This window comes from Lissotriton vulgaris, chromosome 1_2, assembly GCF_964263255.1.
Source record: "Lissotriton vulgaris chromosome 1_2, aLisVul1.2, whole genome shotgun sequence".
In the NCBI taxonomy this organism is placed as follows: Eukaryota; Metazoa; Chordata; class Amphibia; order Caudata; family Salamandridae; genus Lissotriton; species Lissotriton vulgaris.
Window position 1 is genome coordinate 228375718 of NC_141686.1, and position 25514 is coordinate 228401231.

At 38.7% G+C, this 25514-nt stretch overlaps 26 non-coding genes across 26 annotated transcripts; all 26 read right to left on the reverse strand.

Annotated features, from left to right (window-relative positions):
- Positions 1 to 745: 745 nt before the first annotated feature.
- Positions 746 to 818, reverse strand: TRNAK-UUU (transfer RNA lysine (anticodon UUU)). Its single transcript has one exon. It is a non-coding gene; the product is annotated as a tRNA-Lys (tRNA).
- Positions 819 to 1113: 295 nt separating this feature from the next.
- On the reverse strand, positions 1114 to 1204 carry TRNAR-UCU (transfer RNA arginine (anticodon UCU)). Its single transcript is given in 2 exon segments — positions 1114 to 1149; positions 1168 to 1204. It is a non-coding gene; the product is annotated as a tRNA-Arg (tRNA).
- A 339-nt stretch (positions 1205 to 1543) lies between these two features.
- Positions 1544 to 1616, reverse strand: TRNAK-UUU (transfer RNA lysine (anticodon UUU)). The gene has a single exon. It is a non-coding gene; the product is annotated as a tRNA-Lys (tRNA).
- A 1217-nt stretch (positions 1617 to 2833) lies between these two features.
- Positions 2834 to 2924, reverse strand: TRNAR-UCU (transfer RNA arginine (anticodon UCU)). Its single transcript is given in 2 exon segments — positions 2834 to 2869; positions 2888 to 2924. It is a non-coding gene; the product is annotated as a tRNA-Arg (tRNA).
- Positions 2925 to 4560: 1636 nt separating this feature from the next.
- TRNAR-UCU (transfer RNA arginine (anticodon UCU)) lies at positions 4561 to 4651 on the reverse strand. Its single transcript is given in 2 exon segments — positions 4561 to 4596; positions 4615 to 4651. It is a non-coding gene; the product is annotated as a tRNA-Arg (tRNA).
- Positions 4652 to 6280: 1629 nt separating this feature from the next.
- On the reverse strand, positions 6281 to 6371 carry TRNAR-UCU (transfer RNA arginine (anticodon UCU)). The gene is given in 2 exon segments: positions 6281 to 6316; positions 6335 to 6371. It is a non-coding gene; the product is annotated as a tRNA-Arg (tRNA).
- Positions 6372 to 6710: 339 nt separating this feature from the next.
- On the reverse strand, positions 6711 to 6783 carry TRNAK-UUU (transfer RNA lysine (anticodon UUU)). The gene has a single exon. It is a non-coding gene; the product is annotated as a tRNA-Lys (tRNA).
- Positions 6784 to 8008: 1225 nt separating this feature from the next.
- TRNAR-UCU (transfer RNA arginine (anticodon UCU)) lies at positions 8009 to 8099 on the reverse strand. Its single transcript is given in 2 exon segments — positions 8009 to 8044; positions 8063 to 8099. It is a non-coding gene; the product is annotated as a tRNA-Arg (tRNA).
- Positions 8100 to 8438: 339 nt separating this feature from the next.
- On the reverse strand, positions 8439 to 8511 carry TRNAK-UUU (transfer RNA lysine (anticodon UUU)). Its single transcript has one exon. It is a non-coding gene; the product is annotated as a tRNA-Lys (tRNA).
- A 1225-nt stretch (positions 8512 to 9736) lies between these two features.
- On the reverse strand, positions 9737 to 9827 carry TRNAR-UCU (transfer RNA arginine (anticodon UCU)). The gene is given in 2 exon segments: positions 9737 to 9772; positions 9791 to 9827. It is a non-coding gene; the product is annotated as a tRNA-Arg (tRNA).
- A 339-nt stretch (positions 9828 to 10166) lies between these two features.
- Positions 10167 to 10239, reverse strand: TRNAK-UUU (transfer RNA lysine (anticodon UUU)). Its single transcript has one exon. It is a non-coding gene; the product is annotated as a tRNA-Lys (tRNA).
- An 857-nt stretch (positions 10240 to 11096) lies between these two features.
- Positions 11097 to 11169, reverse strand: TRNAK-UUU (transfer RNA lysine (anticodon UUU)). The gene has a single exon. It is a non-coding gene; the product is annotated as a tRNA-Lys (tRNA).
- Positions 11170 to 11464: 295 nt separating this feature from the next.
- Positions 11465 to 11555, reverse strand: TRNAR-UCU (transfer RNA arginine (anticodon UCU)). The gene is given in 2 exon segments: positions 11465 to 11500; positions 11519 to 11555. It is a non-coding gene; the product is annotated as a tRNA-Arg (tRNA).
- A 1635-nt stretch (positions 11556 to 13190) lies between these two features.
- On the reverse strand, positions 13191 to 13281 carry TRNAR-UCU (transfer RNA arginine (anticodon UCU)). Its single transcript is given in 2 exon segments — positions 13191 to 13226; positions 13245 to 13281. It is a non-coding gene; the product is annotated as a tRNA-Arg (tRNA).
- A 339-nt stretch (positions 13282 to 13620) lies between these two features.
- On the reverse strand, positions 13621 to 13693 carry TRNAK-UUU (transfer RNA lysine (anticodon UUU)). The gene has a single exon. It is a non-coding gene; the product is annotated as a tRNA-Lys (tRNA).
- An 857-nt stretch (positions 13694 to 14550) lies between these two features.
- Positions 14551 to 14623, reverse strand: TRNAK-UUU (transfer RNA lysine (anticodon UUU)). The gene has a single exon. It is a non-coding gene; the product is annotated as a tRNA-Lys (tRNA).
- A 295-nt stretch (positions 14624 to 14918) lies between these two features.
- Positions 14919 to 15009, reverse strand: TRNAR-UCU (transfer RNA arginine (anticodon UCU)). Its single transcript is given in 2 exon segments — positions 14919 to 14954; positions 14973 to 15009. It is a non-coding gene; the product is annotated as a tRNA-Arg (tRNA).
- A 1627-nt stretch (positions 15010 to 16636) lies between these two features.
- On the reverse strand, positions 16637 to 16728 carry TRNAR-UCU (transfer RNA arginine (anticodon UCU)). The gene is given in 2 exon segments: positions 16637 to 16672; positions 16692 to 16728. It is a non-coding gene; the product is annotated as a tRNA-Arg (tRNA).
- A 1637-nt stretch (positions 16729 to 18365) lies between these two features.
- On the reverse strand, positions 18366 to 18456 carry TRNAR-UCU (transfer RNA arginine (anticodon UCU)). Its single transcript is given in 2 exon segments — positions 18366 to 18401; positions 18420 to 18456. It is a non-coding gene; the product is annotated as a tRNA-Arg (tRNA).
- A 339-nt stretch (positions 18457 to 18795) lies between these two features.
- On the reverse strand, positions 18796 to 18868 carry TRNAK-UUU (transfer RNA lysine (anticodon UUU)). The gene has a single exon. It is a non-coding gene; the product is annotated as a tRNA-Lys (tRNA).
- An 857-nt stretch (positions 18869 to 19725) lies between these two features.
- TRNAK-UUU (transfer RNA lysine (anticodon UUU)) lies at positions 19726 to 19798 on the reverse strand. The gene has a single exon. It is a non-coding gene; the product is annotated as a tRNA-Lys (tRNA).
- A 295-nt stretch (positions 19799 to 20093) lies between these two features.
- TRNAR-UCU (transfer RNA arginine (anticodon UCU)) lies at positions 20094 to 20184 on the reverse strand. Its single transcript is given in 2 exon segments — positions 20094 to 20129; positions 20148 to 20184. It is a non-coding gene; the product is annotated as a tRNA-Arg (tRNA).
- Positions 20185 to 21811: 1627 nt separating this feature from the next.
- On the reverse strand, positions 21812 to 21903 carry TRNAR-UCU (transfer RNA arginine (anticodon UCU)). The gene is given in 2 exon segments: positions 21812 to 21847; positions 21867 to 21903. It is a non-coding gene; the product is annotated as a tRNA-Arg (tRNA).
- Positions 21904 to 23540: 1637 nt separating this feature from the next.
- On the reverse strand, positions 23541 to 23631 carry TRNAR-UCU (transfer RNA arginine (anticodon UCU)). Its single transcript is given in 2 exon segments — positions 23541 to 23576; positions 23595 to 23631. It is a non-coding gene; the product is annotated as a tRNA-Arg (tRNA).
- A 339-nt stretch (positions 23632 to 23970) lies between these two features.
- On the reverse strand, positions 23971 to 24043 carry TRNAK-UUU (transfer RNA lysine (anticodon UUU)). The gene has a single exon. It is a non-coding gene; the product is annotated as a tRNA-Lys (tRNA).
- Positions 24044 to 25268: 1225 nt separating this feature from the next.
- On the reverse strand, positions 25269 to 25359 carry TRNAR-UCU (transfer RNA arginine (anticodon UCU)). Its single transcript is given in 2 exon segments — positions 25269 to 25304; positions 25323 to 25359. It is a non-coding gene; the product is annotated as a tRNA-Arg (tRNA).
- Between the last annotated feature and the right edge of the window lie 155 nt (positions 25360 to 25514).

The window sequence follows — 25514 nt, forward strand, 5'->3', positions numbered from 1 at the left end:
ATGAATTGATATTTTAAGCATTTGAAATTTCAGCAGCACACGTAATCCATTTTAACTCCTGAAATTTGTACTATCTCATTTTCGGATGACATAGAAATCACGTGCTTAAAATGACACTGTGAAATTAATAAAGGGCCAAATACTATTACTAACTCCTAAATTACATTTTCAGCAGTATCATTGGGAATTTCCTCTTGGGCATAGACTATGCAACATTTTCAAAGCAAACAGTCTCTGTTTAAGTAGACTTTCTTTTACTGCCATTTTGGTAAATGTTTCTGGTGATGGAGAAGCAGGATTGCTGGTTACTGTTTCAATTAGTTATAAAATAGAGGAGGGATAAAATTGACCCAGTTGGTGTTCGAACCCTTAGCGTTTGAATGCTTTTGCTACATTCGCCTAGGACTCCAAGCCGCAATCCATTGCACCAGAGATCCGACCTGATTCAACAAGGTGATCAGAGATTCACAAATAAAAATATGACCTATAAGTTGTTGACCAACTTTATCAAATTAATCGGACACTAGCTTACATTTTGAACATTGAATTGGATAAAAGATAATCAACATGTCAAACTACATGATACAGTTTGGGTAAGTCTTCTTAACCCTTGTCAAAGAAAGTAGAGCACAGATGGGTATGTAAGGACTCGATCAAGACTTTTTTGAACCATCTGTAATTGGAATTCCCATTCATTGGATCCTGAAAAGAGTATGCAATTGATATACATTTTCTTTAACCAAGCCGCCTGAACAGGGACTTGAACCCTGGGCCCTCAGATTAAAAGTCTGATGCTCTACCGACTGAGCTATCCAGGCTCTGAGGCAGCACCCCACAAAATGACATTATCAACATTAGGAAGTGTCCCAACTATCACTACGTTTTTTAACCCCTTGCGTGCGGGGCGTATTTTCCACCTGTGCTGACTCCGCCTTGCGCGGGCGGAGTCATGACGGAACGGTTTCGTCATCAGCACAGCTCACCCGTAGCTGATGACGGAACCGTTCTGTCATCAGCACGCAAAGGGTTAAGATGGTTGCCGGTATTAGTACTAAATACAGAGAATATAATAATGAATTGGTACTTGGGATAACAGGGTAACAGGGATAAAACTGACTCTGGTGGGGTTCGAACCCACAACCTTTGAATATCTTTTTTACATTCACCTAGAAGTCCAATGCGCTATCCATTGCGCCACAGAGCCAATCTGCGATAATGAGGTGCAGAGATGTTCTGAAATGAAATAATGAGCTATTAGCTGTTGATCAGCTTTATAAAGTTCATTTGATATTATAACCATGGCTATATTTTGAATATTGAATTGGTGAAATGATATTCACAGTCTCAGACTACATGATACCATTGGTAAATCTACGTACGACTTAAGTTTAGTCAAATGGCACATAATATGTGAGACAGATGTTTATTTCACAAGTCCATGAAAGACGTTTTTGCAATTTTAGTAATGGAATATCTTATTCGTCATGCAGGGGTCCACAAAAAGAGCATACAATTAGAGTACTTTTTCTTTAAAGGAAACAACCGCCTGAACAGGGACTTGAACCCTGGACCCTCAGATTAAAAGTCTGATGCTCTACCGACTGAGCTATCCAGGCTCTGCTATACTCTACCTTAAAATCAGCTAAACAAATGTGGACGTACACTGACCTACACTTTGTATATTTATATAATTACATATATTAGCAATCAATATTCTAGAGTTTAATAATGAATTGATATTTTAAGCATTTGAAATTTCAGCAGCACACGTAATCCATTTTAACTCCTGAAATTTGTACTATCTCATTTTCGGATGACATAGAAATCACGTGCTTAAAATGACACTGTGAAATTAATAAAGGGCCAAATACTATTACTAACTCCTAAATTACATTTTCAGCAGTATCATTGGGAATTTCCTCTTGGGCATAGACTATGCAACATTTTCAAAGCAAACAGTCTCTGTTTAAGTAGACTTTCTTTTACTGCCATTTTGGTAAATGTTTCTGGTGATGGAGAAGCAGGATTGCTGGTTACTGTTTCAATTAGTTATAAAATAGAGGAGGGATAAAATTGACCCAGTTGGTGTTCGAACCCTTAGCGTTTGAATGCTTTTGCTACATTCGCCTAGGACTCCAAGCCGCAATCCATTGCACCAGAGATCCGACCTGATTCAACAAGGTGATCAGAGATTCACAAATAAAAAGATGACCTATAAGTTGTTGACCAACTTTATCAAATTAATCGGACACTAGCTTACATTTTGAACATTGAATTGGATAAAAGATAATCAACATGTCAAACTACATGATACAGTTTGGGTAAGTCTTCTTAACCCTTGTCAAAGAAAGTAGAGCACAGATGGGTATGTAAGGACTCGATCAAGACTTTTTTGAACCATCTGTAATTGGACTTCCCATTCATTGGATCCTGAAAAGAGTATGCAATTGATATACATTTTCTTTAACCAAGCCGCCTGAACAGGGACTTGAACCCTGGGCCTTCAGATTAAAAGTCAGATGCTCTACCGACTGAGCTATCCAGTCTCTGAGGCAGCACCCCACAAAATGACATTATCAACATTAGGAAGTGTCCCAACTATCACTACATTTTTTAACCCCTTGCGTGCGGGGCGTATTTTCCGCCTGTGCTGACTCCGCCTTGCGCGGGCGGAGTCATGACGGAACGGTTTCGTCATCAGCACAGCTCACCCGTAGCTGATGACGGAACCGTTCTGTCATCAGCACGCAAGGGGTTAAGATGGTTGCCGGTATTAGTACTAAATACAGAGAATATAATAATGAATTGGTATTTGGGATAACAGGGATAAAACTGACTCTGGTGGGATTCGAACCCACAACCTTTGAATATCTTTTTTACATTCACCTAGAAGTCCAATGCGCTATCCATTGCGCCACAGAGCCAATCTGCTATAATGAGGTGCAGAGATGTTCTGAAATGAAATAATGAGCTATTAGCTGTTGATCAGCTTTATAAAGTTCATTTGATACTATAACCATGGCTATATTTTGAATATTGAATTGGTGAAATGATATTCACCGTCTCAGACTACATGATACCATTGGTAAATCTACGTACGACTTAAGTTTAGTCAAATGGCACATAATATGTGAGACAGATGTGTATTTCACAACTCCATGAAAGACGTTTTTGCAATTTTAGTAATGGAATATCTTATTCGTCATGCAGGGGTCCACAAAAAGAGCATACAATTAGAGTACTTTTTCTTTAAAGGAAACAACCGCCTGAACAGGGATTGAACCCTGGACCCTCAGATTAAAAGTCTGATGCTCTACCGACTGAGCTATCCAGGCTCTGCTATACTCTACCTTAAAATCAGCTAAACAAATGTGGACGTACACTGACCTACACTTTGTATATTTATATAATTACATATATTAGCAATCAATATTCTAGAGTTTAATAATGAATTGATATTTTAAGCATTTGAAATTTCAGCAGCACACGTAATCCATTATAACTCCGGAAATTTGTACTATCTCATTTTCGGATGACATAGAAATCACGTGTTTAAAATGACACTGTGAAATTAATAAAGGGCCAAATACTATTACTAACTCCTAAATTACATTTTCAGCAGTATCATTGGGAATTTCCTCTTGGGCATAGACTATGCAACATTTTCAAAGCAAACAGTCTCTGTTTAAGTAGACTTTCTTTCACTGCCATTTTGGTAAATGTTTCTGGTGATGGAGAAGCAGGATTGCTGGTTACTGTTTCAATTAGTTATAAAATAGAGGAGGGATAAAATTGACCCAGTTGGTGTTCGAACCCTTAGCGTTTGAATGCTTTTGCTACATTCGCCTAGGACTCCAAGCCGCAATCCATTGCACCAGAGATCCGACCTGATTCAACAAGGTGATCAGAGATTCACAAATAAAAAGATGACCTATAAGTTGTTGACCAACTTTATCAAAATAATCGGACACTAGCTTACATTTTGAACATTGAATTGGATAAAAGATAATCAACATGTCAAACTACATGATACAGTTTGGGTAAGTCTTCTTAACCCTTGTCAAAGAAAGTAGAGCACAGATGGGTATGTAAGGACTCGATCAAGACTTTTTTGAACCATCTGTAATTGGACTTCCCATTCATTGGATCCTGAAAAGAGTATGCAATTGATATACATTTTCTTTAACCAAGCCGCCTGAACAGGGACTTGAACCCTGGGCCCTCAGATTAAAAGTCTGATGCTATACCGACTGAGCTATGCAGGCTCTGAGGTAGCACCCCACAAAATGACATTATAAACATTAGGAAGTGTCCCAACTATCACTACGTTTTTTAACCCCTTGCGTGCGGGGCGTATTTTCCACCTGTGCTGACTCCGCCTTGCGCGGGCGGAGTCATGACGGAACGGTTTCGTCATCAGCACAGCTCACCCGTAGCTGATGACGGAACCGTTCTGTCATCAGCACGCAAAGGGTTAAGATGGTTGCCGGTATTAGTACTAAATACAGAGAATATAATAATGAATTGGTACTTGGGATAACAGGGTAACAGGGATAAAACTGACTCTGGTGGGATTCGAACCCACAACCTTTGAATATCTTTTTTACATTCACCTAGAAGTCCAATGCGCTATCCATTGCGCCACAGAGCCAATCTGCGATAATGAGGTGCAGAGATGTTCTGAAATGAAATAATGAGCTATTAGCTGTTGATCAGCTTTATAAAGTTCATTTGATATTATAACCATGGCTATATTTTGAATATTGAATTGGTGAAATGATATTCACAGTCTCAGACTACATGATACCATTGGTAAATCTACGTACGACTTAAGTTTAGTCAAATGGCACATAATATGTGAGACAGATGTTTATTTCACAAGTCCATGAAAGACGTTTTTGCAATTTTAGTAATGGAATATCTTATTCGTCATGCAGGGGTCCACAAAAAGAGCATACAATTAGAGTACTTTTTCTTTAAAGGAAACAACCGCCTGAACAGGGACTTGAACCCTGGACCCTCAGATTAAAAGTCTGATGCTCTACCGACTGAGCTATCCAGCCTCTGCTATACTCTACCTTAAAATCAGCTAAACAAATGTGGACGTACACTGACCTACACTTTGTATATTTATATAATTACATATATTAGCAATCAATATTCTAGAGTTTAATAATGAATTGATATTTTAAGCATTTGAAATTTCAGCAGCACACGTAATCCATTTTAACTCCTGAAATTTGTACTATCTCATTTTCGGATGACATAGAAATCACGTGCTTAAAATGACACTGTGAAATTAATAAAGGGCCAAATACTATTACTAACTCCTAAATTACATTTTCAGCAGTATCATTGGGAATTTCCTCTTGGGCATAGACTATGCAACATTTTCAAAGCAAACAGTCTCTGTTTAAGTAGACTTTCTTTTACTGCCATTTTGGTAAATGTTTCTGGTGATGGAGAAGCAGGATTGCTGGTTACTGTTTCAATTAGTTATAAAATAGAGGAGGGATAAAATTGACCCAGTTGGTGTTCGAACCCTTAGCGTTTGAATGCTTTTGCTACATTCGCCTAGGACTCCAAGCCGCAATCCATTGCACCAGAGATCCGACCTGATTCAACAAGGTGATCAGAGATTCACAAATAAAAAGATGACCTATAAGTTGTTGACCAACTTTATCAAATTAATCGGACACTAGCTTACATTTTGAACATTGAATTGGATAAAAGATAATCAACATGTCAAACTACATGATACAGTTTGGGTAAGTCTTCTTAACCCTTGTCAAAGAAAGTAGAGCACAGATGGGTATGTAAGGACTCGATCAAGACTTTTTTGAACCATCTGTAATTGGACTTCCCATTCATTGGATCCTGAAAAGAGTATGCAATTGATATACATTTTCTTTAACCAAGCCGCCTGAACAGGGACTTGAACCCTGGGCCTTCAGATTAAAAGTCAGATGCTCTACCGACTGAGCTATCCAGTCTCTGAGGCAGCACCCCACAAAATGACATTATCAACATTAGGAAGTGTCCCAACTATCACTACATTTTTTAACCCCTTGCGTGCGGGGCGTATTTTCCGCCTGTGCTGACTCCGCCTTGCGCGGGCGGAGTCATGACGGAACGGTTTCGTCATCAGCACAGCTCACCCGTAGCTGATGACGGAACCGTTCTGTCATCAGCACGCAAGGGGTTAAGATGGTTGCCGGTATTAGTACTAAATACAGAGAATATAATAATGAATTGGTATTTGGGATAACAGGGATAAAACTGACTCTGGTGGGATTCGAACCCACAACCTTTGAATATCTTTTTTACATTCACCTAGAAGTCCAATGCGCTATCCATTGCGCCACAGAGCCAATCTGCTATAATGAGGTGCAGAGATGTTCTGAAATGAAATAATGAGCTATTAGCTGTTGATCAGCTTTATAAAGTTCATTTGATACTATAACCATGGCTATATTTTGAATATTGAATTGGTGAAATGATATTCACCGTCTCAGACTACATGATACCATTGGTAAATCTACGTACGACTTAAGTTTAGTCAAATGGCACATAATATGTGAGACAGATGTGTATTTCACAACTCCATGAAAGACGTTTTTGCAATTTTAGTAATGGAATATCTTATTCGTCATGCAGGGGTCCACAAAAAGAGCATACAATTAGAGTACTTTTTCTTTAAAGGAAACAACTGCCTGAACAGGGACTTGAACCCTGGACCCTCAGATTAAAAGTCTGATGCTCTACCGACTGAGCTATCCAGGCTCTGCTATACTCTACCTTAAAATCAGCTAAACAAATGTGGACGTACACTGACCTACACTTTGTATATTTATATAATTACATATATTAGCAATCAATATTCTAGAGTTTAATAATGAATTGATATTATAAGCATTTGAAATTTCAGCAGCACAAGTAATCCATTATAACTCCGGAAATTTGTACTATCTCATTTTCGGATGACATAGAAATCACGTGTTTAAAATGACACTGTGAAATTAATAAAGGGCCAAATACTATTACTAACTCCTAAATTACATTTTCAGCAGTATCATTGGGAATTTCCTCTTGGGCATAGACTATGCAACATTTTCAAAGCAAACAGTCTCTGTTTAAGTAGACTTTCTTTCACTGCCATTTTGGTAAATGTTTCTGGTGATGGAGAAGCAGGATTGCTGGTTACTGTTTCAATTAGTTATAAAATAGAGGAGGGATAAAATTGACCCAGTTGGTGTTCGAACCCTTAGCGTTTGAATGCTTTTGCTACATTCGCCTAGGACTCCAAGCCGCAATCCATTGCACCAGAGATCCGACCTGATTCAACAAGGTGATCAGAGATTCACAAATAAAAAGATGACCTATAAGTTGTTGACCAACTTTATCAAATTAATCGTACACTAGCTTACATTTTGAACATTGAATTGGATAAAAGATAATCAACATGTCAAACTACATGATACAGTTTGGGTAAGTCTTCTTAACCCTTGTCAAAGAAAGTAGAGCACAGATGGGTATGTAAGGACTCGATCAAGACTTTTTTGAACCATCTGTAATTGGACTTCCCATTCATTGGATCCTGAAAAGAGTATGCAATTGATATACATTTTCTTTAACCAAGCCGCCTGAACAGGGACTTGAACCCTGGGCCCTCAGATTAAAAGTCTGATGCTATACCGACTGAGCTATCCAGGCTCTGAGGTAGCACCCCACAAAATGACATTATAAACATTAGGAAGTGTCCCAACTATCACTACGTTTTTTAACCCCTTGCGTGCGGGGCGTATTTTCCACCTGTGCTGACTCCGCCTTGCGCGGGCGGAGTCATGACGGAACGGTTTCGTCATCAGCACAGCTCACCCGTAGCTGATGACGGAACCGTTCTGTCATCAGCACGCAAAGGGTTAAGATGGTTGCCGGTATTAGTACTAAATACAGAGAATATAATAATGAATTGGTACTTGGGATAACAGGGTAACAGGGATAAAACTGACTCTGGTGGGATTCGAACCCACAACCTTTGAATATCTTTTTTACATTCACCTAGAAGTCCAATGCGCTATCCATTGCGCCACAGAGCCAATCTGCTATAATGAGGTGCAGAGATGTTCTGAAATGAAATAATGAGCTATTAGCTGTTGATCAGCTTTATAAAGTTCATTTGATACTATAACCATGGCTATATTTTGAATATTGAATTGGTGAAATGATATTCACCGTCTCAGACTACATGATACCATTGGTAAATCTACGTACGACTTAAGTTTAGTCAAATGGCACATAATATGTGAGACAGATGTGTATTTCACAACTCCATGAAAGACGTTTTTGCAATTTTAGTAATGGAATATCTTATTCGTCATGCAGGGGTCCACAAAAAGAGCATACAATTAGAGTACTTTTTCTTTAAAGGAAACAACTGCCTGAACAGGGACTTGAACCCTGGACCCTCAGATTAAAAGTCTGATGCTCTACCGACTGAGCTATCCAGGCTCTGCTATACTCTACCTTAAAATCAGCTAAACAAATGTGGACGTACACTGACCTACACTTTGTATATTTATATAATTACATATATTAGCAATCAATATTCTAGAGTTTAATAATGAATTGATATTATAAGCATTTGAAATTTCAGCAGCACAAGTAATCCATTATAACTCCGGAAATTTGTACTATCTCATTTTCGGATGACATAGAAATCACGTGTTTAAAATGACACTGTGAAATTAATAAAGGGCCAAATACTATTACTAACTCCTAAATTACATTTTCAGCAGTATCATTGGGAATTTCCTCTTGGGCATAGACTATGCAACATTTTCAAAGCAAACAGTCTCTGTTTAAGTAGACTTTCTTTCACTGCCATTTTGGTAAATGTTTCTGGTGATGGAGAAGCAGGATTGCTGGTTACTGTTTCAATTAGTTATAAAATAGAGGAGGGATAAAATTGACCCAGTTGGTGTTCGAACCCTTAGCGTTTGAATGCTTTTGCTACATTCGCCTAGGACTCCAAGCCGCAATCCATTGCACCAGAGATCCGACCTGATTCAACAAGGTGATCAGAGATTCACAAATAAAAAGATGACCTATAAGTTGTTGACCAACTTTATCAAATTAATCGTACACTAGCTTACATTTTGAACATTGAATTGGATAAAAGATAATCAACATGTCAAACTACATGATACAGTTTGGGTAAGTCTTCTTAACCCTTGTCAAAGAAAGTAGAGCACAGATGGGTATGTAAGGACTCGATCAAGACTTTTTTGAACCATCTGTAATTGGACTTCCCATTCATTGGATCCTGAAAAGAGTATGCAATTGATATACATTTTCTTTAACCAAGCCGCCTGAACAGGGACTTGAACCCTGGGCCCTCAGATTAAAAGTCTGATGCTATACCGACTGAGCTATCCAGGCTCTGAGGTAGCACCCCACAAAATGACATTATAAACATTAGGAAGTGTCCCAACTATCACTACGTTTTTTAACCCCTTGCGTGCGGGGCGTATTTTCCACCTGTGCTGACTCCGCCTTGCGCGGGCGGAGTCATGACGGAACGGTTTCGTCATCAGCACAGCTCACCCGTAGCTGATGACGGAACCGTTCTGTCATCAGCACGCAAAGGGTTAAGATGGTTGCCGGTATTAGTACTAAATACAGAGAATATAATAATGAATTGGTACTTGGGATAACAGGGTAACAGGGATAAAACTGACTCTGGTGGGATTCGAACCCACAACCTTTGAATATCTTTTTTACATTCACCTAGAAGTCCAATGCGCTATCCATTGCGCCACAGAGCCAATCTGCGATAATGAGGTGCAGAGATGTTCTGAAATGAAATAATGAGCTATTAGCTGTTGATCAGCTTTATAAAGTTCATTTGATATTATAACCATGGCTATATTTTGAATATTGAATTGGTGAAATGATATTCACAGTCTCAGACTACATGATACCATTGGTAAATCTACGTACGACTTAAGTTTAGTCAAATGGCACATAATATGTGAGACAGATGTTTATTTCACAAGTCCATGAAAGACGTTTTTGCAATTTTAGTAATGGAATATCTTATTCGTCATGCAGGGGTCCACAAAAAGAGCATACAATTAGAGTACTTTTTCTTTAAAGGAAACAACCGCCTGAACAGGGACTTGAACCCTGGACCCTCAGATTAAAAGTCTGATGCTCTACCGACTGAGCTATCCAGGCTCTGCTATACTCTACCTTAAAATCAGCTAAACAAATGTGGACGTACACTGACCTACACTTTGTATATTTATATATTTACATATATTAGCAATCAATATTCTAGAGTTTAATAATGAATTGATATTTTAAGCATTTGAAATTTCAGCAGCACACGTAATCCATTTTAACTCCTGAAATTTGTACTATCTCATTTTCGGATGACATAGAAATCACGTGCTTAAAATGACACTGTGAAATTAATAAAGGGCCAAATACTATTACTAACTCCTAAATTACATTTTCAGCAGTATCATTGGGAATTTCCTCTTGGGCATAGACTATGCAACATTTTCAAAGCAAACAGTCTCTGTTTAAGTAGACTTTCTTTTACTGCCATTTTGGTAAATGTTTCTGGTGATGGAGAAGCAGGATTGCTGGTTACTGTTTCAATTAGTTATAAAATAGAGGAGGGATAAAATTGACCCAGTTGGTGTTCGAACCCTTAGCGTTTGAATGCTTTTGCTACATTCGCCTAGGACTCCAAGCCGCAATCCATTGCACCAGAGATCCGACCTGATTCAACAAGGTGATCAGAGATTCACAAATAAAAAGATGACCTATAAGTTGTTGACCAACTTTATCAAATTAATCGGACACTAGCTTACATTTTGAACATTGAATTGGATAAAAGATAATCAACATGTCAAACTACATGATACAGTTTGGGTAAGTCTTCTTAACCCTTGTCAAAGAAAGTAGAGCACAGATGGGTATGTAAGGACTCGATCAAGACTTTTTTGAACCATCTGTAATTGGACTTCCCATTCATTGGATCCTGAAAAGAGTATGCAATTGATATACATTTTCTTTAACCAAGCCGCCTGAACAGGGACTTGAACCCTGGGCCCTCAGATTAAAAGTCTGATGCTCTACCGACTGAGCTATCCAGGCTCTATGGCAGCACCCCACAAAATGACATTATCAACATTAGGAAGTGTCCCAACTATCACTACGTTTTTTAACCCCTTGCGTGCGGGGCGTATTTTCCGCCTGTGCTGACTCCGCCTTGCGCGGGCGGAGTCATGACGGAACGGTTTCGTCATCAGCACAGCTCACCCGTAGCTGATGACGGAACCGTTCTGTCATCAGCACGCAAGGGGTTAAGATGGTTGCCGGTATTAGTACTAAATACAGAGAATATAATAATGAATTGGTACTTGGGATAACAGGGTAACAGGGATAAAACTGACTCTGGTGGGATTCAAACCCACAACCTTTGAATATCTTTTTTACATTCACCTAGAAGTCCAATGCGCTATCCATTGCGCCACAGAGCCAATCTGCTATAATGAGGTGCAGAGATGTTCCGAAATGAAATAATGAGCTTTAGCTGTTGATCATCTTTATAAAGTTCGTTTGATACTATAACCATGGCTATATTTTGAATATTGAATTGGTGAAATGATATTCACCGTCTCAGACTACATGATACCATTGGTAAATCTACGTACGACTTAAGTTTAGTCAAATGGCACATAATATGTGAGACAGATGTGTATTTCACAACTCCATGAAAGACGTTTTTGCAATTTTAGTAATGGAATATCTTATTCGTCATGCAGGGGTCCACAAAAAGAGCATACAATTAGAGTACTTTTTCTTTAAAGGAAACAACCGCCTGAACAGGGATTGAACCCTGGACCCTCAGATTAAAAGTCTGATGCTCTACCGACTGAGCAATCCAGGCTCTGCTATACTCTACCTTAAAATCAGCTAAACAAATGTGGACGTACACTGACCTACACTTTGTATATTTATATAATTACATATATTAGCAATCAATATTCTAGAGTTTAATAATGAATTGATATTTTAAGCATTTGAAATTTCAGCAGCACACGTAATCCATTTTAACTCCTGAAATTTGTACTATCTCATTTTCGGATGACATAGAAATCACGTGTTTAAAATGACACTGTGAAATTAATAAAGGGCCAAATACTATTACTAACTCCTAAATTACATTTTCAGCAGTATCATTGGGAATTTCCTCTTGGGCATAGACTATGCAACATTTTCAAAGCAAACAGTCTCTGTTTAAGTAGACTTTCTTTCACTGCCATTTTGGTAAATGTTTCTGGTGATGGAGAAGCAGGATTGCTGGTTACTGTTTCAATTAGTTATAAAATAGAGGAGGGATAAAATTGACCCAGTTGGTGTTCGAACCCTTAGCGTTTGAATGCTTTTTCTACATTCGCCTAGGACTCCAAGCCGCAATCCATTGCACCAGAGATCCGACCTGGTTCAACAAGGTGATCAGAGATTCACAAATAAAAAGATGACCTATAAGTTGTTGACCAACTTTATCAAATTAATCGGAAACTAGCTTACATTTTGAACATTGAATTGGATAAAAGATAATCAACATGTCAAACTACATGATACAGTTTGGGTAAGTCTTCTTAACCCTTGTCAAAGAAAGTAGAGCACAGATGGGTATGTAAGGACTCGATCAAGACTTTTTTGAACCATCTGTAATTGGAATTCCCATTCATTGGATCCTGAAAAGAGTATGCAATTGATATACATTTTCTTTAACCAAGCCGCCTGAACAGGGACTTGAACCCTGGGCCCTCAGATTAAAAGTCAGATGCTCTACCGACTGAGCTATCCAGGCTCTGAGGCAGCACCCCACAAAATGACATTATCAACATTAGGAAGTGTCCCAACTATCACTACGTTTTTTAACCCCTTGCGTGCGGGGCGTATTTTCCGCCTGTGCTGACTCCGCCTTCCGCGGGCGGAGTCATGACGGAACGGTTTCGTCATCAGCACAGCTCACCCGTAGCTGAAGACGGAACCGTTCTGTCATCAGCACGCAAGGGGTTAAGATGGTTGCCGGTATTAGTACTAAATACAGAGAATATAATAATGAATTGGTACTTGGGATAATAGGATAACAGGGATAAAACTGACTCTGGTGGGATTCGAACCCACAACCTTTGAATATCTTTTTTACATTCACCTAGAAGTCCAATGCGCTATCCATTGCGCCACAGAGCCAATCTGCTATAATGAGGTGCAGAGATGTTCTGAAATGAAATAATGAGCTATTAGCTGTTGATCAGCTTTATAAAGTTCATTTGATACTATAACCATGGCTATATTTTGAATATTGAATTGGTGAAATGATATTCACCGTCTCAGACTACATGATACCATTGGTAAATCTACGTATGACTTAAATTTAGTCAAATGGCACATAATATGTGAGACAGATGTGTATTTCACAACTCCATGAAAGACGTTTTTGCAATTTTAGTAATGGAATATCTTATTTGTCATGCAGGGGTCCACAAAAAGAGCATACAATTAGAGTACTTTTTCTTTAAAGGAAACAACCGCCTGAACAGGGACTTGAACCCTGGACCCTCAGATTAAAAGTCTGATGCTCTACCGACTGAGCTATCCAGGCTCTGCTATACTCTACCTTAAAATCAGCTAAACAAATGTGGACGTACACTGACCTACACTTTGTATATTTATATAATTACATATATTAGCAATCAATATTCTAGAGTTTAATAATGAATTGATATTATAAGCATTTGAAATTTCAGCAGCACACGTAATCCATTATAACTCCGGAAATTTGTACTATCTCATTTTCGGATGACATAGAAATCACGTGTTTAAAATGACACAGTGAAATTAATAAAGGGCCAAATACTATTACTAACTCCTAAATTACATTTTCAGCAGTAGCATTGGGAATTTCCTCTTGGGCATAGACTATGCAACATTTTCAAAGCAAACAGTCTCTGTTTAAGTAGACTTTCTTTCACTGCCATTTTGGTAAATGTTTCTGGTGATGGAGAAGCAGGATTGCTGGTTACTGTTTCAATTAGTTATAAAATAGAGGAGGGATAAAATTGACCCAGTTGGTGTTCGAACCCTTAGCGTTTGAATGCTTTTGCTACATTCGCCTAGGACTCCAAGCCGCAATCCATTGCACCAGAGATCCGACCTGATTCAACAAGGTGATCAGAGATTCACAAATAAAAAGATGACCTATAAGTTGTTGACCAACTTTATCAAATTAATCGGACACTAGCTTACATTTTGAACATTGAATTGGATAAAAGATAATCAACATGTCAAACTACATGATACAGTTTGGGTAAGTCTTCTTAACCCTTGTCAAAGAAAGTAGAGCACAGATGGATATGTAAGGACTCGATCAAGACTTTTTTGAACCATCTGTAATTGGAATTCCCATTCATTGGATCCTGAAAAGAGTATGCAATTGATATACATTTTCTTTAACTAAGCCGCCTGAACAGGGACTTGAACCCTGGGCCCTCAGATTAAAAGTCTGATGCTCTACCGACTGAGCTATCCAGGCTCTGAGGCAGCACCCCACAAAATGACATTATCAACATTAGGAAGTGTCCCAACTATCACTACGTTTTTTAACCCCTTGCGTGCGGGGCGTATTTTCCGCCTGTGCTGACTCCGCCTTGCGCGGGCGGAGTCATGACGGAACGGTTTCGTCATCAGCACAGCTCACCCGTAGCTGATGACGGAACCGTTCTGTCATCAGCACGCAAGGGGTTAAGATGGTTGCCGGTATTAGTACTAAATACAGAGAATATAATAATGAATTGGTACTTGGGATAACAGGATAACAGGGATAAAACTGACTCTGGTGGGATTCGAACCCACAACCTTTGAATATCTTTTTTACATTCACCTAGAAGTCCAATGTGCTATCCATTGCGCCACAGAGCCAATCTGCTATAATGAGGTGCAGAGATGTTCTGAAATGAAATAATGAGCTATTAGCTGTTGATCAGCTTTATAAAGTTCATTTGATACTATAACCATGGCTATATTTTGAATATTGAATTGGTGAAATGATATTCACCGTCTCAGACTACATGATACCATTGGTAAATCTACGTACGACTTAAGTTTAGTCAAATGGCACATAATATGTGAGACAGATGTGTATTTCACAACTCCATGAAAGACGTTTTTTGCAATTTTAGTAATGGAATATCTTATTCGTCATGCAGGGGTCCACAAAAAGAGCATACAATTAGAGTACTTTTTCTTTAAAGGAAACAACCGCCTGAACAGGGATTGAACCCTGGACCCTCAGATTAAAAGTCTGATGCTCTACCGACTGAGCTATCCAGGCTCTGCTATACTCTACCTTAAAATCAGCTAAACAAATGTGGACGTACACTGACCTACACTTTGTATATTTATATAATTACATATATTAGCAATCAATATTCTAGAGTTTAATAATGAATTGATATTTTAAGCATTTGAAATTTCAGCAGCACACGTAATCCATTATAACTCCGGAAATTTGTACTATCTCATTTTCGGATGACATAGAAATCACGTGTTTAAAATGACACTGTGAAATTAATAAAGGGCCAAATACTATTACTAACTCCTAAATTACATTTTCAGCAGTATCATTGGGAATTTCCTCTTGGGCATAGACTATGCAACATTTTCAAAGCAAACAGTCTCTGTTTAAGTAGACTTTCTTTCACTGCCATTTTGGTAAATGTTTCTGGTGATGGAGAAGCAGGATTGCTGGTTACTGTTTCAATTAGTTATAAAATAGAGGAGGGATAAAATTGACCCAGTTGGTGTTCGAACCCTTAGCGTTTGAATGCTTTTGCTACATTCGCCTAGGACTCGAAGCCGCAATCCATTGCACCAGAGATCCGACCTGATTCAACAAGGTGATCAGAGATTCACAAATAAAAAGATGACCTATAAGTTGTTGACCAACTTTATCAAATTAATCGGAAACTAGCTTACATTTTGAACATTGAATTGGATAAAAGATAATCAACATGTCAAACTACATGATACAGTTTGGGTAAGTCTTCTTAACCCTTGTCAAAGAAAGTAGAGCACAGATGGGTATGTAAGGACTCGATCAAGACTTTTTTGAACCATCTGTAATTGGAATTCCCATTCATTGGATCCTGAAAAGAGTATGCAATTGATATACATTTTCTTTAACCAAGCCGCCTGAACAGGGACTTGAACCCTGGGCCTTCAGATTAAAAGTCAGATGCTCTACCGACTGAGCTATCCAGTCTCTGAGGCAGCACCCCACAAAATGACATTATCAACATTAGGAAGTGTCCCAACTATCACTACGTTTTTAACCCCTTGCGTGCGGGGCGTATTTTCCGCCTGTGCTGACTCCGCCTTGCGCGGGCGGAGTCATGACGGAACGGTTTCGTCATCAGCACAGCTCACCCGTAGCTGATGACGGAACCGTTCTGTCATCAGCACGCAAGGGGTTAAGATGGTTGCCGGTATTAGTACTAAATACAGAGAATATAATAATGAATTGGTACTTGGGATAACAGGATAACACTGACTCTGGTGGGATTCGAACCCACAACCTTTGAATATCTTTTTTTACATTCACCTAGAAGTCCAATGCGCTATCCATTGCGCCACAGAGCCAATCTGCTATAATGAGGTGCAGAGATGTTCTGAAATGAAATAATGAGCTATTAGCTGTTGATCAGCTTTATAAAGTTCATTTGATACTATAACCATGGCTATATTTTGAATATTGAATTGGTGAAATGATATTCACTGTCTCAGACTACATGATACCATTGGTAAATCTACGTACGACGTAAGTTTAGTCAAATGGCACATAATATGTGAGACAGATGTGTATTTCACAACTCCATGAAAGACGTTTTTGCAATTTTAGTAATGGAATATCTTATTCGTCATGCAGGGGTCCACAAAAAGAGCATACAATTAGAGTACTTTTTCTTTAAAGGAAACAACTGCCTGAACAGGGACTTGAACCCTGGACCCTCAGATTAAAAGTCTGATGCTCTACCGACTGTGCTATCCAGGCTCTGCTATACTCTACCTTAAAATCAGCTAAACAAATGTGGACGTACACTGACCTACACTTTGTATATTTATATAATTACATATATTAGCAATCAATATTCTAGAGTTTAATAATGAATTGATATTATAAGCATTTGAAATTTCAGCAGCACAAGTAATCCATTATAACTCCGGAAATTTGTACTATCTCATTTTCGGATGACATAGAAATCACGTGTTTAAAATGACACTGTGAAATTAATAAAGGGCCAAATACTATTACTAACTCCTAAATTACATTTTCAGCAGTATCATTGGGAATTTCCTCTTGGGCATAGACTCTGCAACATTTTCAAAGCAAACAGTCTCTGTTTAAGTAGACTTTCTTTCACTGCCATTTTGGTAAATGTTTCTTGTGATGGAGAAGCAGGATTGCTGGTTACTGTTTCAATTAGTTATAAAATAGAGGAGGGATAAAATTGACCCAGTTGGTGTTCGAACCCTTAGCGTTTGAATGCTTTTGCTACATTCGCCTAGGACTCCAAGCCGCAATCCATTGCACCAGAGATCCGACCTGGTTCAACAAGGTGATCAGAGATTCACAAATAAAAAGATGACCTATAAGTTGTTGACCAACTTTATCAAATTAATCGGAAACTAGCTTACATTTTGAACATTGAATTGGATAAAAGATAATCAACATGTCAAACTACATGATACAGTTTGGGTAAGTCTTCTTAACCCTTGTCAAAGAAAGTAGAGCACAGATGGGTATGTAAGGACTCGATCAAGACTTTTTTGAACCATCTGTAATTGGAATTCCCATTCATTGGATCCTGAAAAGAGTATGCAATTGATATACATTTTCTTTAACCAAGCCGCCTGAACAGGGACTTGAACCCTGGGCCCTCAGATTAAAAGTCAGATGCTCTACCGACTGAGCTATCCAGGCTCTGAGGCAGCACCCCACAAAATGACATTATCAACATTAGGAAGTGTCCCAACTATCACTACGTTTTTTAACCCCTTGCGTGCGGGGCGTATTTTCCGCCTGTGCTGACTCCGCCTTCCGCGGGCGGAGTCATGACGGAACGGTTTCGTCATCAGCACAGCTCACCCGTAGCTGATGACGGAACCGTTCTGTCATCAGCACGCAAGGGGTTAAGATGGTTGCCGGTATTAGTACTAAATACAGAGAATATAATAATGAATTGGTACTTGGGATAATAGGATAACAGGGATAAAACTGACTCTGGTGGGATTCGAACCCACAACCTTTGAATATCTTTTTTACATTCACCTAGAAGTCCAATGCGCTATCCATTGCGCCACAGAGCCAATCTGCTATAATGAGGTGCAGAGATGTTCTGAAATGAAATAATGAGCTATTAGCTGTTGATCAGCTTTATAAAGTTCATTTGATACTATAACCATGGCTATATTTTGAATATTGAATTGGTGAAATGATATTCACCGTCTCAGACTACATGATACCATTGGTAAATCTACGTATGACTTAAATTTAGTCAAATGGCACATAATATGTGAGACAGATGTGTATTTCACAACTCCATGAAAGACGTTTTTGCAATTTTAGTAATGGAATATCTTATTTGTCATGCAGGGGTCCACAAAAAGAGCATACAATTAGAGTACTTTTTCTTTAAAGGAAACAACCGCCTGAACAGGGACTTGAACCCTGGACCCTCAGATTAAAAGTCTGATGCTCTACCGACTGAGCTATCCAGGCTCTGCTATACTCTACCTTAAAATCAGCTAAACAAATGTGGACGTACACTGACCTACACTTTGTATATTTATATAATTACATATATTAGCAATCAATATTCTAGAGTTTAATAATGAATTGATATTATAAGCATTTGAAATTTCAGCAGCACACGTAATCCATTATAACTCCGGAAATTTGTACTATCTCATTTTCGGATGACATAGAAATCACGTGTTTAAAATGACACAGTGAAATTAATAAAGGGCCAAATACTATTACTAACTCCTAAATTACATTTTCAGCAGTAGCATTGGGAATTTCCTCTTGGGCATAGACTATGCAACATTTTCAAAGCAAACAGTCTCTGTTTAAGTAGACTTTCTTTCACTGCCATTTTGGTAAATGTTTCTGGTGATGGAGAAGCAGGATTGCTGGTTACTGTTTCAATTAGTTATAAAATAGAGGAGGGATAAAATTGACCCAGTTGGTGTTCGAACCCTTAGCGTTTGAATGCTTTTGCTACATTCGCCTAGGACTCCAAGCCGCAATCCATTGCACCAGAGATCCGACCTGATTCAACAAGGTGATCAGAGATTCACAAATAAAAAGATGACCTATAAGTTGTTGACCAACTTTATCAAATTAATCGGACACTAGCTTACATTTTGAACATTGAATTGGATAAAAGATAATCAACATGTCAAACTACATGATACAGTTTGGGTAAGTCTTCTTAACCCTTGTCAAAGAAAGTAGAGCACAGATGGATATGTAAGGACTCGATCAAGACTTTTTTGAACCATCTGTAATTGGAATTCCCATTCATTGGATCCTGAAAAGAGTATGCAATTGATATACATTTTCTTTAACTAAGCCGCCTGAACAGGGACTTGAACCCTGGGCCCTCAGATTAAAAGTCTGATGCTCTACCGACTGAGCTATCCAGGCTCTGAGGCAGCACCCCACAAAATGACATTATCAACATTAGGAAGTGTCCCAACTATCACTACGTTTTTTAACCCCTTGCGTGCGGGGCGTATTTTCCGCCTGTGCTGACTCCGCCTTGCGCGGGCGGAGTCATGACGGAACGGTTTCGTCATCAGCACAGCTCACCCGTAGCTGATGACGGAACCGTTCTGTCATCAGCACGCAAGGGGTTAAGATGGTTGCCGGTATTAGTACTAAATACAGAGAATATAATAATGAATTGGTACTTGGGATAACAGGATAACAGGGATAAAACTGACTCTGGTGGGATTCGAACCCACAACCTTTGAATATCTTTTTTACATTCACCTAGAAGTCCAATGTGCTATCCATTGCGCCACAGAGCCAATCTGCTATAATGAGGTGCAGAGATGTTCTGAAATGAAATAATGAGCTATTAGCTGTTGATCAGCTTTATAAAGTTCATTTGATACTATAACCATGGCTATATTTTGAATATTGAATTGGTGAAATGATATTCACCGTCTCAGACTACATGATACCATTGGTAAATCTACGTACGACTTAAGTTTAGTCAAATGGCACATAATATGTGAGACAGATGTGTATTTCACAACTCCATGAAAGACGTTTTTTGCAATTTTAGTAATGGAATATCTTATTCGTCATGCAGGGGTCCACAAAAAGAGCATACAATTAGAGTACTTTTTCTTTAAAGGAAACAACCGCCTGAACAGGGATTGAACCCTGGACCCTCAGATTAAAAGTCTGATGCTCTACCGACTGAGCTATCCAGGCTCTGCTATACTCTACCTTAAAATCAGCTAAACAAATGTGGACGTACACTGACCTACACTTTGTATATTTATATAATTACATATATTAGCAATCAATATTCTAGAGTTTAATAATGAATTGATATTTTAAGCATTTGAAATTTCAGCAGCACACGTAATCCATTATAACTCCGGAAATTTGTACTATCTCATTTTCGGATGACATAGAAATCACGTGTTTAAAATGACACTGTGAAATTAATAAAGGGCCAAATACTATTACTAACTCCTAAATTACATTTTCAGCAGTATCATTGGGAATTTCCTCTTGGGCATAGACTATGCAACATTTTCAAAGCAAACAGTCTCTGTTTAAGTAGACTTTCTTTCACTGCCATTTTGGTAAATGTTTCTGGTGATGGAGAAGCAGGATTGCTGGTTACTGTTTCAATTAGTTATAAAATAGAGGAGGGATAAAATTGACCCAGTTGGTGTTCGAACCCTTAGCGTTTGAATGCTTTTGCTACATTCGCCTAGGACTCGAAGCCGCAATCCATTGCACCAGAGATCCGACCTGATTCAACAAGGTGATCAGAGATTCACAAATAAAAAGATGACCTATAAGTTGTTGACCAACTTTATCAAATTAATCGGAAACTAGCTTACATTTTGAACATTGAATTGGATAAAAGATAATCAACATGTCAAACTACATGATACAGTTTGGGTAAGTCTTCTTAACCCTTGTCAAAGAAAGTAGAGCACAGATGGGTATGTAAGGACTCGATCAAGACTTTTTTGAACCATCTGTAATTGGAATTCCCATTCATTGGATCCTGAAAAGAGTATGCAATTGATATACATTTTCTTTAACCAAGCCGCCTGAACAGGGACTTGAACCCTGGGCCTTCAGATTAAAAGTCAGATGCTCTACCGACTGAGCTATCCAGTCTCTGAGGCAGCACCCCACAAAATGACATTATCAACATTAGGAAGTGTCCCAACTATCACTACGTTTTTAACCCCTTGCGTGCGGGGCGTATTTTCCGCCTGTGCTGACTCCGCCTTGCGCGGGCGGAGTCATGACGGAACGGTTTCGTCATCAGCACAGCTCACCCGTAGCTGATGACGGAACCGTTCTGTCATCAGCACGCAAGGGGTTAAGATGGTTGCCGGTATTAGTACTAAATACAGAGAATATAATAATGAATTGGTACTTGGGATAACAGGATAACACTGACTCTGGTGGGATTCGAACCCACAACCTTTGAATATCTTTTTTTACATTCACCTAGAAGTCCAATGCGCTATCCATTGCGCCACAGAGCCAATCTGCTATAATGAGGTGCAGAGATGTTCTGAAATGAAATAATGAGCTATTAGCTGTTGATCAGCTTTATAAAGTTCATTTGATACTATAACCATGGCTATATTTTGAATATTGAATTGGTGAAATGATATTCACTGTCTCAGACTACATGATACCATTGGTAAATCTACGTACGACGTAAGTTTAGTCAAATGGCACATAATATGTGAGACAGATGTGTATTTCACAACTCCATGAAAGACGTTTTTGCAATTTTAGTAATGGAATATCTTATTCGTCATGCAGGGGTCCACAAAAAGAGCATACAATTAGAGTACTTTTTCTTTAAAGGAAACAACTGCCTGAACAGGGACTTGAACCCTGGACCCTCAGATTAAAAGTCTGATGCTCTACCGACTGTGCTATCCAGGCTCTGCTATACTCTACCTTAAAATCAGCTAAACAAATGTGGACGTACACTGACCTACACTTTGTATATTTATATAATTACATATATTAGCAATCAATATTCTAGAGTTTAATAATGAATTGATATTATAAGCATTTGAAATTTCAGCAGCACAAGTAATCCATTATAACTCCGGAAATTTGTACTATCTCATTTTCGGATGACATAGAAATCACGTGTTTAAAATGACACTGTGAAATTAATAAAGGGCCAAATACTATTACTAACTCCTAAATTACATTTTCAGCAGTATCATTGGGAATTTCCTCTTGGGCATAGACTCTGCAACATTTTCAAAGCAAACAGTCTCTGTTTAAGTAGACTTTCTTTCACTGCCATTTTGGTAAATGTTTCTTGTGATGGAGAAGCAGGATTGCTGGTTACTGTTTCAATTAGTTATAAAATAGAGGAGGGATAAAATTGACCCAGTTGGTGTTCGAACCCTTAGCGTTTGAATGCTTTTGCTACATTCGCCTAGGACTCCAAGCCGCAATCCATTGCACCAGAGATCCGACCTGGTTCAACAAGGTGATCAGAGATTCACAAATAAAAAGATGACCTATAAGTTGTTGACCAACTTTATCAAATTAATCGGAAACTAGCTTACATTTTGAACATTGAATTGGATAAAAGATAATCAACATGTCAAACTACATGATACAGTTTGGGTAAGTCTTCTTAACCCTTGTCAAAGAAAGTAGAGCACAGATGGGTATGTAAGGACTCGATCAAGACTTTTTTGAACCATATGTAATTGGAATTCCCATTCATTGGATCCTGAAAAGAGTATGCAATTGATATACATTTTCTTTAACCAAGCCGCCTGAACAGGGACTTGAACCCTGGGCCCTCAGATTAAAAGTCAGATGCTCTACCGACTGAGCTATCCAGGCTCTGAGGCAGCACCCCACAAAATGACATTATCAACATTAGGAAGTGTCCCAACTATCACTACGTTTTTTAACCCCTTGCGTGCGGGGCGTATTTTCCGCCTGTGCTGACTCCGCCTTCCGCGGGCGGAGTCATGACGGAACGGTTTCGTCATCAGCACAGCTCACCCGTAGCTGATGACGGAACCGTTCTGTCATCAGCACGCAAGGGGTTAAGATGGTTGCCGGTATTAGTACTAAATACAGAGAATATAATAATGAATTGGTACTTGGGATAATAGGATAACAGGGATAAAACTGACTCTGGTGGGATTCGAACCCACAACCTTTGAATATCTTTTTTACATTCACCTAGAAGTCCAATGCGCTATCCATTGCGCCACAGAGCCAATCTGCTATAATGAGGTGCAGAGATGTTCTGAAATGAAATAATGAGCTATTAGCTGTTGATCAGCTTTATAAAGTTCATTTGATACTATAACCATGGCTATATTTTGAATATTGAATTGGTGAAATGATATTCACCGTCTCAGACTACATGATACCATTGGTAAATCTACGTATGACTTAAATTTAGTCAAATGGCACATAATATGTGAGACAGATGTGTATTTCACAACTCCATGAAAGACGTTTTTGCAATTTTAGTAATGGAATATCCTATTTGTCATGCAGGGGTCCACAAAAAGAGCATACAATTAGAGTACTTTTTCTTTAAAGGAAACAACCGCCTGAACAGGGACTTGAACCCTGGACCCTCAGATTAAAAGTCTGATGCTCTACCGACTGAGCTATCCAGGCTCTGCTATACTCTACCTTAAAATCAGCTAAACAAATGTGGACGTACACTGACCTACACTTTGTATATTTATATAATTACATATATTAGCAATCAATATTCTAGAGTTTAATAATGAATTGATATTATAAGCATTTGAAATTTCAGCAGCACACGTAATCCATTATAACTCCGGAAATTTGTACTATCTCATTTTCGGATGACATAGAAATCACGTGTTTAAAATGACACAGTGAAATTAATAAAGGGCCAAATACTATTACTAACTCCTAAATTACATTTTCAGCAGTATCATTGGGAATTTCCTCTTGGGCATAGACTATGCAACATTTTCAAAGCAAACAGTCTCTGTTTAAGTAGACTTTCTTTCACTGCCATTTTGGTAAATGTTTCTGGTGATGGAGAAGCAGGATTGCTGGTTACTGTTTCAATTAGTTATAAAATAGAGGAGGGATAAAATTGACCCAGTTGGTGTTCGAACCCTTAGCGTTTGAATGCTTTTGCTACATTCGCCTAGGACTCCAAGCCGCAATCCATTGCACCAGAGATCCGACCTGATTCAACAAGGTGATCAGAGATTCACAAATAAAAAGATGACCTATAAGTTGTTGACCAACTTTATCAAATTAATCGGACACTAGCTTACATTTTGAACATTGAATTGGATAAAAGATAATCAACATGTCAAACTACATGATACAGTTTGGGTAAGTCTTCTTAACCCTTGTCAAAGAAAGTAGAGCACAGATGGATATGTAAGGACTCGATCAAGACTTTTTTGAACCATCTGTAATTGGAATTCCCATTCATTGGATCCTGAAAAGAGTATGCAATTGATATACATTTTCTTTAACCAAGCCGCCTGAACAGGGACTTGAACCCTGGGCCCTCAGATTAAAAGTCAGATGCTCTACCGACTGAGCTATCCAGGCTCTGAGGCAGCACCCCACAAAATGACATTATCAACATTAGGAAGTGTCCCAACTATCACTACGTTTTTTAACCCCTTGCGTGCGGGGCGTATTTTCCGCCTGTGCTGACTCCGCCTTCCGCGGGCGGAGTCATGACGGAACGGTTTCGTCATCAGCACAGCTCACCCGTAGCTGATGACGGAACCGTTCTGTCATCAGCACGCAAGGGGTTAAGATGGTTGCCGGTATTAGTACTAAATACAGAGAATATAATAATGAATTGGTACTTGGGATAATAGGATAACAGGGATAAAACTGACTCTGGTGGGATTCGAACCCACAACCTTTGAATATCTTTTTTACATTCACCTAGAAGTCCAATGCGCTATCCATTGCGCCACAGAGCCAATCTGCTATAATGAGGTGCAGAGATGTTCTGAAATGAAATAATGAGCTATTAGCTGTTGATCAGCTTTATAAAGTTCATTTGATACTATAACCATGGCTATATTTTGAATATTGAATTGGTGAAATGATATTCACCGTCTCAGACTACATGATA